The 12,500-nt window shown below is 36.6% G+C and overlaps 1 protein-coding gene across 1 annotated transcript in view; it reads left to right on the top strand.

Moving 5' to 3' along the window:
• Positions 1 to 12,500, top strand: part of LOC136825491 (peptidyl-prolyl cis-trans isomerase 1-like) — a 383,360-nt gene that overhangs the window by 59,998 nt on the left and 310,862 nt on the right. Inside the window, exon 3 of the mRNA XM_067082038.1 lies at positions 1,904 to 2,085. The gene's annotated coding sequence lies outside the window, so the exon portion shown is untranslated. The remainder of the gene's footprint in view (positions 1 to 1,903; positions 2,086 to 12,500) is intronic.

Below are 12,500 nucleotides of genomic sequence, written 5' to 3' on the forward strand. Positions count from 1 at the left end.
TCTCTCTCTGGATCCAAAACGCGGCAATTTCTCGGCCATAAAGCTATCAGAAATTAGAAAGTACAGAGATAATAAGGATTAAAATTTTCTTTCAGAGCAATCTCCGGCAAATACCTGCTCATATTGAGAAGTGAAAAATTTATTGAAGCTTGTTTATGTCAGGTTTATCGTTGTTATTATTACTATATATATTGTATAAATGCCATCAAATTGAAGGCAATATAAGAGAGGCCCAGCGAAGCAGGTCCTGATTTCAGAGACGTTACGTACCACCCAAAAGCTTAGATCAGTGCACCTTCGTTCAACATACATCCGTGGGGCCATAGGTGAGAGGGGATGGCCCCCGCCTAGACAACAAGAAAATTAAACCTATAGTCCATTACCGTAAACTTTCGTCAGTGCATACAAAAACATTAATATAGGAATACACATTACATTCATATAAAAGCATTATTATATTTAATGATTCTTAGCATTCAGATTGCGACTTCATTCAGATGAAACACGCACGAAATAGCCGAAGGAGGCTCCCAAGGAATTGATGGCCCATATGCGAAGAAGAATTGAAAGAAGAGAAAGAGAATAAACTTCATATAATATGCATTCCGTCACGTCCACTTATTCTTTAGTCGTCTGAGTTTTTATTGTCGTCCGAGAAAGCGGAAATCCATAAAGGGTAGGCTGTCCTGCCCTTGTGCGTGTTCGCTTTTGTACTCTGTCACATATGCGTATTCATGTGAGGGTATTTATGCGTGCCTGCATATGAATACGTGCGTATTTGCAGGTTTGTTCAATTATATCAGTTTGCGTGTACGGCTACGTGTCCCTAAGATGAGGCATGAGACATTTTATATATGTATGTGCATGTCTGCATTACCTCTGTGCATGGCATGCTTTATATACATGTGTGCATTAGTCTATGCAAGGGTATATGTTACAAACGTAAGTGCATGTCTCCATCAGTCTGTGCTTATCTATATTCTATTTTACTGTGTGTTCGTGCACGAATGCACATGCAGTTTCATGTGAGTTTCCGTCATAACCAGAAATGTGTTGTCGTCAGAGCAAATTTAGCGAGCTGTATTTGTCAGGTTCGGAAACACTGAGGAATAAACTGAAAATTGCCTTAAATTCATGCCATCCTTTTATATTTTGTGGAGAGAGAGAGAGAGAGAGAGAGAGAGAGAGAGAGAGAAGAGATAAAAGTCAGTGACAATCCTTTTTTTTTTTTTCTTATAAAGTTAACGACAGTACACAGGTGACATTTGAATGCATATGTGTATGTATACCAATTCTATTTATTTACTTGAATATATTAATAGGCGTAAAATACATACATACATACTGTATATATATGTATATATTTGGATACAATAGGTACCTATATATATATACATACATACATACATATATATATATATATATATATATATATATATATATATATATATATATATATATATATTGTGTGTATATATACACGTATATACACAGTATGTATGTATTTGACGCCTGTTAATTTATTCCAGTAAATAAGTAAAGTTGGTATACATATGCACTTGCATTCAAATGTCACATGTGTACTGATGGGTTGTCGTTAACTTTATAAGCAAAAAAAAAAAAAAAGGATTGTCACAGACTGTTATCTCTCTCTCTCTCTCTCTCTCTCTGTATCCACAAAATATGAAAGGATGGCATGACTTTTGGGCAATTTTCAGTTTATATAATATGTGTGTATGTGAGTAAGTTGAGTGTGTGTATGTGTGTTTCATATCCGCACACATACATACGTACACGCACACTAACAATGGAAGACAGTGGACTAGTGTAAACGGCTTAATCAAAAAGACAATTGTGACCAAAGGTAGCATTTTTACCATGGAATGTATTTTTTCTCTTGCAGACAATGGAATGAATCCAGGGGGTTTTACCGCTGTGGGCACGCGAGCACGCCCCAGCAACACACCTGACGCCTTCATCAGCAGCAACGTAGGGCAATACCGCAGTCTGACCTCGTCCATATGGTTATATCTGCTTCACCTGAGGAAAAGAAATGCCTCTGAAGTCTATAGTATCTAACCTAAGGTATGTTCTAGTTGGTTTTTAGTCAGACTCTGATATGTAATTTTCCATTTTTTTTTTTTTTTCTCAGTTGATGTGTAAACGATATCCGGTTTCACTTGCATGTATCAAATTTTCATATTTTATCTCTTCTCGCTATTAGGATCTTTTATTTTTAAGATACACATAGGGTCGATTCATTTTCATGATGACTCACATTAGAGACATTGAGGTAACTGGGTTCTCACCTGAAATTCGTTTCATTATTTTCTTTATTATGACCATTTGATTCTCATCGGCTTTTAAAGTGATTCCCATTAAGGATTTTCAAGGTTAGTAATTTTTTTTACATGAGGCATGGCTTCACTGAAAATTATGAAAGAGTAATATCTTTCTTTTTCTGTATAATGACACTGATTCTTTTGCGAGGTAATGGGATATAAGACATATCTTATTCTGTGGTGATTATTAGTACGAATTTTTAAAGTAAGCTAAGGGCTGACAGTTATTTTAAGTGTCTTGTTTACATTTTCATTTGTGTGTGTGTTTTATTTTTGTGTAAGTGTGTCTGATTCTCAAGTGATGTGCCACGTCACTATAATACCCTTAGAGATGTTAATGTTTAGTTTTGATGATACCGACAACTTTGTGTATTGTTTCCATTGAATTTTTGTCTAGTTTCTCTGTTTTGGAATATTTCTCAATGATATACTGTTAAACTTTCGTCTAACCCAGACTTTCTAAACTGTCGTCTCTCTCTCTCTCTCTCTCTCTCTCTCTCTCTCTCTCTCTCTCTCTCTCTCTCTCTCTCTCTCTCTCTCTCTCACTTTGTAATTCAAAGGATGACTACAGGTGCTATGAATGGAATGCAGATCAGCGAAAGGAACGCTGACCGTTCTTTGCTTTGAATTAACATAATTGATAAAGATAACATTTCAGTGTGAAATTATACTTTTTTGACAACAACTTCAAATTTTGTAATGATATCGCGATAGCTAGAATATGTAGAAGCGAAACAAGTCTAAATAAATGCAAGCTCATAAATTAGTTTGAGTGAAGTATAAAGACCTAGTTCATTTGAATATAAAGCCATGCAAATGATAGAAGAGTACTTGTAAACACCTGATGCGCTTGGAGAATCGTTATCAGATTTCTGGAGAAGGAAAAATAAGTAAAAGTAGACTAAAGAAAGTATTGAAGGGTGATAAAAAAAAAAAGTGTACGAGAAGCACCATCTTGGCTTCTGTAACACTTTATTCGCGTGTTAGTAGCATATCCATAAAGGTACAGCCAGATTATTAAGGCGTTTCTCCAAAGGCCAGGCTAGTCACATTCCTAAATTATGCTAAGTTATACGATATTTACACCAAGCATCACACCCACAAGAAATGAGAATCGCCACATTGGTAGAGCAAAACGCAGCAGACATCCATAAGCATGAACCAAACAAAATGACAAAAATACTAAGCGCCCCAAGATGGAAAGGCTTCCAAGATGGACGAGCTGCAAATGGCCTCTTATTCGTGCTCTACTCGTACGGTACGAGGATCTGACTGGGAAGGAACTCACTCAGCCATCGTGTAATAAATCCAAATGTGGAGAAGGCCTTTACTGAACTACGAGTTTTAGATATTTAGCATACGCTTCATGTTAAAGAAACTTGCGAATTCTGCCCCCCACCCCTTGAAGGCCTCCCTTTCTCTTGCTCCACTGGCTGAGGCGTTTGGGCCACATTATGACAGTGCGGCTTGCACCAGACCCCTGTATGTCACTGCTTTGCGTTATCTCAACCCAGTCGAGTAGATATTTAGAATCCTGCGTATACAGACTCTCCGGAGGGTTATTTTCATTCTCGGTATTCTGTCCTCCTACATATTACGGACTCTCTTCTGCATATCCAATTTTATACAAAGCAAATTTATTATCAGCAGTCTGGGAACGCATACATTTTAGATGTAAACGCTAAGCTTTGAAATTGCGTATGATAGCGCATCCTAACCTAACCTAGGCCACCTTAAAGATAGGTCTTTAATACCCTGTGTGAAGAATTACGCGGCAGGCAACTTCGTGCCCTTAACGAGAACAGGTTTTAAGGGATTAAGTAAGGAACATCAGAGTCGTTTCTTAGAAGGGAGAATGTTATAAGATTCGTGGAAAATGGAAGCAGAGAAAGAATTTGAAAGCCTCTCTTTAGGTATGAAAAATTGTAAAAACCATTATAGGCATCCTTTTCAGTTTCTCTGTCTGTCTCTCTCTCTCTTTCTCTCTCTCTCTCTCTCTCTTTCTCTCTCTCTCTCTCTGTAGGGATTTTAATGCTGCATAAGCTCTTATCTCATTCACAGTCCTGTTAACTCTCTCTCTCTCTCTCTCTCTGTAGAGATTTCAATGCTGCATAAGCGCTTATCTCCTTCACTATCCTGTTAATGTAAAAAGATTACATCAACACATACCTTCTCCTTTATGGCTCGGGTCTTTCTTTGGTTCCTTTTCTATATATATAAAAGAATCTTATCTGAGTGGATCATTTTGGAGGATTCTGATTAAAAGAATATAATCTAAACGGAAAACTGCGCACTAAAGCAAAATGAGAAAATGAGCGTGTATAAAAATAAGCGAACAAAATAGTTAAAACTCAATTTGTAACTCCCGTTTAAGCATGATGTCAGACGATGATATGCACTATCAGACAGTTTCAGAATCTTAATTGCCTCAATTTCCTTTGTATTTCTTCGTAATTTATGTTTTTATCGTAATTGCCTCATAATTTTCGAGGGGTACCACAGTAGTTGTATATTCTTCTGTTTGGTATTCGTCTGCAAAAACACTACAAAATTCTTCATTAAATGTAGTGAAGGCGATATCACACGAATCCTAAGTTTTACCGATTTACTGTCGAGATTTGCACAGTGAAGCCAATATTAATGTTACTGTATCGTAAAATTGAAGTCACTCATGTTTATAAGGGTAATGGCACATCGGCGCAGCCACACACAACTTCCATTTTGCCACCGTGCGGGTTACTTGGTCCAGAGTTTGACGGCAAGATGCTAATAGTCTTCAGAAAAGGTTTTTGTGTGACACCGCCCTCACGTTAATGGCGGGAAAGATGAGCACTCTGACCATGAGAGGTCGGTAGTTTTACATATAATGGCCAGTTTTAAAAACTCTCACCAACTCCCTGAGCTAGCAACGAAAATTTGCCAACCGAGATAACCAGTTTTGCTCATAATCTTAAAAGCTGAGATTATCTCTTCAGGAGGCCTTTGCATTTTAACATATAATAACGGAAAAATGCCGCCCCTTTTAGTTGCTAAATTTGTATTAGCCTGAGGTTCCTGCGAGTTTGCTGATGTTGACTGCGTTCAAAGGTGATTTTTACCAAAATAAGAGGTCATCACTTGTTTCCCATCATTGACCTCGGTCGAAATTTTGTCTTCTGTAAGAGAGTGGTCTCCTCCTCCCCACAATATAATAATAATAATAATAATAATAATAATAATAATAATAATAATAATAATAATAATCTGTAAAGTTGTGTCCATCCGGGAATAGCTCTGGTTTCTCAAACTCAACGAAAACTTACCATAAGGCGATGTCATCTTTTGCTTTATCTGAGGCAAAGATCCCGCCATCTCTCTCTCTCTCTCTCTCTCTCTCTCTCTCTCTCTCTCTCTCTCTCTCTCTCTCTCTCTCTCTCGTATAACCTTGCTTTCAAGAAACAGGTATAGCACTTCCTTTGAGAGAGGACCCCCCACGTTTTTCTGATTTTCCCCCCATATTTCCTTCATGTCAGGGGTACATTAAGATATTAGTTTGCCTGTCCCAGCGGCCATCGCTCTCGAGAGCTACGTCTTATGTTCTAAGGTAGATTTGTTTCCAGTAAAGGAGACTCCATCAACCGTTCCTTTGAAAATTCCCTATTTGTCATTTAAATCGGTGGGATCCTTCTTCCAGTATTTTTGTTATTTTGAAGGTCCCAGCAAAAAATCAAAATTTAAAAATAAAACCATTAATTATTATGATATAAAATAACGAATAAAAAAATGGACAGATAATATGTCAGAAGTCAAGTTAAAATGACAAAGTACAGAAACTCATGAAATGTGTGAAAACAAACGTATTACAAGTGAACAGTAATAATGATATTTAGCAAAGGCAGTAAAGAAGCATTTCAGCTTGTTTTGGCAACCATGACTATTTCATTCTCTTCAAAATTAAAAAAGAAAAGCAACAAGTTCCCCAAGCCTTTCCAAAACAGCCATCTAAATCTCCTCACCAATAAAAGCCATCATATTATCTTTGCGCTACAAAAACCACCCAAGCCTCTATGCTTTTAAAGAATCGATCTCTTCAACACAATAAAAATCAGTGTTATGTAAACCAAAGTGCATGGATACATTGGTCAACGATCTTACCGTAATTTAAAATTTTTGAATCGTGCGATCCTGTGCGATTGTGAACTTCTGTTTTGGAAGAGGGCGTTGCACGGTTCATAGTAATATATTCTTATGCAGTTTTGAAAATATAGGGAAGTTTAACGTTTTATGGGCCTGGCTTCCTCTGTTTAGGTACTGAAAAAAATATAGTTTGCTAATCTACAAATGATGATGATGATGATTTTTATTATTATTAACGTTCAAAATGTACACCCACTCGCATGATTCAAGCTTAGAAGGCCCTTAACTTCTTAATCCAAACCTCCATAATAATCAGTAGCGAGAAAACATTAAAAAAGCGAGACATTCGGTAAGACAGAGGAGAATGACAGATAAAAGAAATAAAAAAAAAACAACTGTAATCTTGTTTAAAAGTCGTTGCTAAAAGAGTCAGTGTAATTAAGCAAATGGCTCATCGATAGAGAAGCAGTATAACCTCTCATATATATACGACGACTAAAAAGAAAGTAAAACACACATACGCACACACACGCTGGTCCATTAAGACCGATGAAAAATGAAGACGGAGGCCTTTGAGTGATATCGATTATTAGAAAAGGGAAAATTTATGAATAGTTATGTAGAAAGAAATAGTGAAAGATCCAAATTTTCCGAAATTTTCCCAGTCATGTTAAAATTTTTTACAATTTTTATTCTACAAAAACAAAAAATAAAAAAAAGAGAAACCGTTAAGTGTGGTCTACATAAATTTTTATTACATGAAAACAAGTATTCGTGTAAAAAACAAAGGTGGTCGCCATCCATTCTATAAATCCTTATTAAGTTTTAATAATAATAGCAATCATAAACAGCTGAACACCTTCGATTCTGCCGAATTCATCATCACCATCAGCACTTCGGCGCGTTAGGGTTCATCCGGACGAGAATTGCGATGCCTCCAAATGAGGAGAAATCGCCATAATTTACGTCCCGCCTATAAATTAGTCAATAGCCCCTTATGACGACTTATAAGCCGAAGAGCCCCTTGGTGCCGAGATGCGCTCATAATAATAAGCGCCGATAAGAACTTTATTGAGGGCTTGGCTCCTTGACAGGTAGGTGCGAAATTGCTGTCCTCGTGATGGAAAAGAGTGTTGTTTGCTATGTATCGAAGTTTTATAGTTTTTTTACCACTGATTTTTTTATGCGTCTTATCTCGTTTTCAGAGGCGCTCGTTTCATTTGATAGATTTAATGCGCGGTCGTTTGCCAGTGATGTATTATAAGCTGGTGGTCTATCGGTGATGCGTTTATGTTTTCTTAACACGTTCACACGAAGAGTTGATTCTGTGTGTGTTTATAAACACCCCTGCTTCAAGAAAGAGAACAAAACCGGGCCATTTGTCGATTTGGGCATTTACACACACAGTTAATTCTGAATGTGTTCATTTATGAACGTGCATACATCTAAGGAGAAAAGTAGTTTGTTAATGAATGATTTAAAATATTTCCATACGAGTGCATGTAAAGAATTTGTTTAATGTTTATGGATACATACATGCAAATACAGAATTAGCGGAAACACTTACCAATGTATAAAACGCTTTATTTATACATTTAGGTACATGCAGGTAAAGAGAAAAGCGGAAACACTTACCAATGTATAAAACGCTTTATTTATACATTTAGGTACATGCAGGTTAAGAGAAAAGTGGTTAGTTAATGATGAGAATCTGACTTCTTAAGACTTATACGTGAAGCTTAATATATCTCTATATGAATACATGCAAGCTATACACAGAAACTGAAAAAGTGGTCTGTTGATGATACCAGTGCATTTTCTTGTCTCGATTTGCACGGAGAACCTATTACGTGTGTATCTGCAGGCTTTCATATAAATCTACTAGAGCTGTATACATTTGCAAACTCAAACTGTGTATAACTATGTTATTTTGTATACTGAAAATCATGTAAGATAGAGTCATATCAAAATACTTGTGATTTACTTTACAAAAAAAGATAAAAGAAATAAGCTCACCGATTAATGATGGACATTGCGAAAAGTTATCAAAGTATAAGCATTTACGTTTTCATAACCTCGAGGTAGGTTCGAACCAGCCATTCTGCGGCGCATTACCGCTGCCATCCCCCTCTCTCTCTCTCTCTCTCTCTCTCTCTCTCTCTCTCTCTCTCTCTTCCCCAATAGAGAAACAAAGCTATCAAGCCAAAACTCGCATGTTTAAAGAGTTACAGTTGGTAGTAAGCGATCGCGTTCCACTTAGCCGAGAATTATTTTGCAGCACGAACGGTCGTTTTGGCTAATGGTTTAAAGACAAATGAACTCAGGAGAGATTTTGTTTAAAAAAGAGTTGGATTTGAAAGTGCAAAATCTTCCGTGGGTGTTCTCATTGTTTTGGGAACAAGGACAAGATGCTTCTGTATCGAGACTTGGAGATGTATTGGATAGAAGACACCACTATTGAGCAGAAATTGAGGTTCATGCACTCGGAAATGTAGATACACACTGTATAGTTACATAGAAATAAATGAATAAATAAATATATATATACATATATGTATATATATAAATATATACAATATATATATTATATATATATATATATATATATATATATATATATATATATATATATATATATATATATATGTATATATGGAAATTTTGTCACGGAGTAACAATAAGATGTAAACTATAAACGGAGTACTATTTTTTATATATATATATATATATATATATATATATATATATATATATATATATATATAGAATACATATATACAGTATATTGTATATATAATATATATGATATATATGCATGCATGTATGTATATGTGTATGTATCTACGTCTTTGAGTGCGTGAACCTCATTTTCTACACAACAGTGGTGTCTCTTCTATCCAACATATCTCCAAATATCTCTCTCTCTCTCTCTCTCTCTCTCTCTCTCTCTCTCTCTCTCTCTCTCTCTCTCTCTCTCTCTCTCTATATATATATATATATATATATATATATATATATATATATATATATATATATATATATATATATATATATATATATATATATAGAGGTTGGCTCCAGAACTAGTAAACAGTGATTTTTAACCTAGACACTCACGTACTTACATGTGCGTGTGTGCACGTGCATGTGCGGTCGCTTTTTTGTTCAGGTGCACATATATCAGATTTGGTGGGAGATATAATAAAGGTGAAATTCCGACGCCATCATAAAACGCGAAAGTACGCGCTATAAAGAAAAAGGTGTAAAATAGATGAACGTTTACAGCACCGCATCTATTTCATAAATCTAGACGCGGCAGAAATCGCCCAGGATGAACATCCATTATCTGGAGGTAATCCGCCAAATGGAGATTCCCACCCGAGATAATCGCAGTTATTCTCGAAAATCAATATAAACGGACCACATAAGTATGTGGCGATGGGGTAAGCACCGTGTTTATCCGGATCCATCAGCACGATAAAGATCTCCTCGAAATGCCTCTGCCCTAATTGATAATAAATAAGCGACGTCAGCGTTTACTTTCGGTATTGCAACGAACCGGCATTTTTTATGTCTTGAAATAAGCACCTTTACTATAATTCCTGAAAACGATGCTTTAATCAAAAATAAATAAGGGACGTTTACACCTGTGTTCGTCGGCCTGGTGTTGGCTTGTGATGAACTCGAGTGATTCTCTTTTTTTTTTTAAACACGGGTTTCGACGCAAGGCAGTTTACAATTATCTCGCCTGAAAATTGAATTGGTGAGGTGTAAAAAAATGGGTGACCTGAGATAATGGTATAGTTTTCCTCTCTCTCTCTCTCTCTCTCTCTCTCTCTCTCTCTCTCTCTCTCTCTCTCTCTCTCTCTCTCTCTCTCGCCGGGTGACTTTTTTCTTTTTCACTCCTGGTGACTTTTCTCTCTCTCTCTCTCTCTCTCTCTCTCTCTCTCTCTCTCTCTCTCTCTCTCTCTCTCTCTCCGGGTGACTTTTTCTTTTTTACTCCTGGTGACTTTCTCTCTCTCTCTCTCTCTCTCTCTCTCTCTCTCTCTCTCTCTCTCTCTCTCCGTCTATCAATCGCTGGTCTAGTTCCCATGATCCCGAGAGATGCGGTTATCAACTTTCTGCATGATGCTGCAAGTTTCATCTCCAGTTAACTGAGAACGTGGGATGCTGGCGGGAGATATATGTCCACTCCAACTGGTCTCAATTTACTTTTATTCTTACAATTTTATAGCCTTCCCTGGCTTCTTTATGACCTCATTATCATTAAAAACCTTTATGCAGATGCATTCTCTCACTCTCTGGTCAACAGTTGTTATCTGGGAGCCGTGAACAGGGAGTTTGTTTAATCTCTCTTACTTTTTATGATATTCTTTTCCTCGCCTTTATGAATTCTGTTTTACGGCTAAGTTGATGAACAAATTATTCTGATTAATTATTCATGAAGGGTTCACAGTTTGAATTTATGCATAAGACATAAAAACCAGGCTAATTATCGTGAAAATATTTTGCGGAAGGCCTTCGCTTAATCTCCTGAAAACATTAAAATCCGATCTTCGTAGATGATGTGTTTAGTTTCTTTATGTAAGAAAATAATTTAGTCATTAATTGATATGGAAATTAGATAGGAATATAAACAGATATGAAAAAAATATAGCAATAGACAGATGGAGAGAGTGTCTTGTGTGAGAGAGAGAGAGTATTCTCATAGCCTATAGCTATAATTTCCTGTTTATGGGATGACAGCAAGATCTGAAAATATATTATTTCGTTACAAAAAGTAATGACCTGTTTCTGGAGAGAGCGAGAGAGAGAGAGAGAGAGAGGGAGAGAGATTTTTAATTACTTAAAGCTAAGAGCCAATCCGAGTATATATATATACATATATATATATATATATATATATATATATATATATATATATATATATATATATATACTATGTATAAGTTAAGTATATCATAGTTTAACCAGACCACTGAGCTGATTAACAGCTCTCCTAGGGCTGGCCCGAAGGATTAGATTTATTTTACGTGGCTAAGAACCAATTGGTTACCTAGCAACGGGACCTACAGCGTATTGTGGAATCCGAACCACATTATAGCGAGAAATTAATTTCTATCACCAGAAATAAATTCCTCTTATTCTTCATTGGCCGGTCGGAGATTCGAACTAGCGGCCAACAGAGTGGTAGCTGAGAACGGAACCTGCTCGCCCAACAAGGATATATTATACTGTATATGTATATATATATATATATATATATATATATATATATATATATATATATATATATATATATATATATATATATATATATATATATATATATATATTTTTTTTGTGTTGGGAACAGGCATCCACAAATAGCGACTCGCGCCATCTAATTTCAGTACGAAACAAAATCATAACAACCTTTGAAGTTGGATCTCTAATAACTCTGATGATACGAAGACGCAGCGGATAGATAGACAGTTTTCCCTAGCATATGATCTCTGATGCCAACAAAATAGTTGCTGAACTCAGGGCGACTTTAGATAAGTAAAAAATGCGCCGAAGTTTCTTCGGCGCAATCGATTTTTCTGTACAGCATCTAAAATGCTGTATGAGACTCTCGGTCACGGCCCATGAAACTCTTAGTCGCGGCGCATGAAACTCAGCCACGGCACATAAAACTCTTAGCCGCGACCCATGAAACTTTCATCCACGGCTTGGTGGTGGCCTGTATTGCTGGCACATATAACGGTGCCATAGACGCACGATCTTTGCTAACTTTAACCTTTTAAATAAAATAAAACCCGCTGAGGCTAGAGGGCTGCAATTTGGTATGTTTGATGATTGGAGGGGGGATGGTCAACATACCAATTTGCAACCCCCTAGCCTCAGCAGTTTTTAAGATCTGAGGGCGAACAGAAAAAGTGCGGACAGACAGACAAACAGCCATTTTAATAGTTTTCCTTCATAGAAAACTGAAACGGAATGCACTGTCAGCCAGACAGAAGGGCAGACAGGCCTTCCCTTTGCATGTCATCCCCGATAACA

This window comes from Macrobrachium rosenbergii, chromosome 37 (genome assembly GCF_040412425.1).
Source record: "Macrobrachium rosenbergii isolate ZJJX-2024 chromosome 37, ASM4041242v1, whole genome shotgun sequence".
NCBI lineage: Eukaryota > Metazoa > Arthropoda > Malacostraca > Decapoda > Palaemonidae > Macrobrachium > Macrobrachium rosenbergii.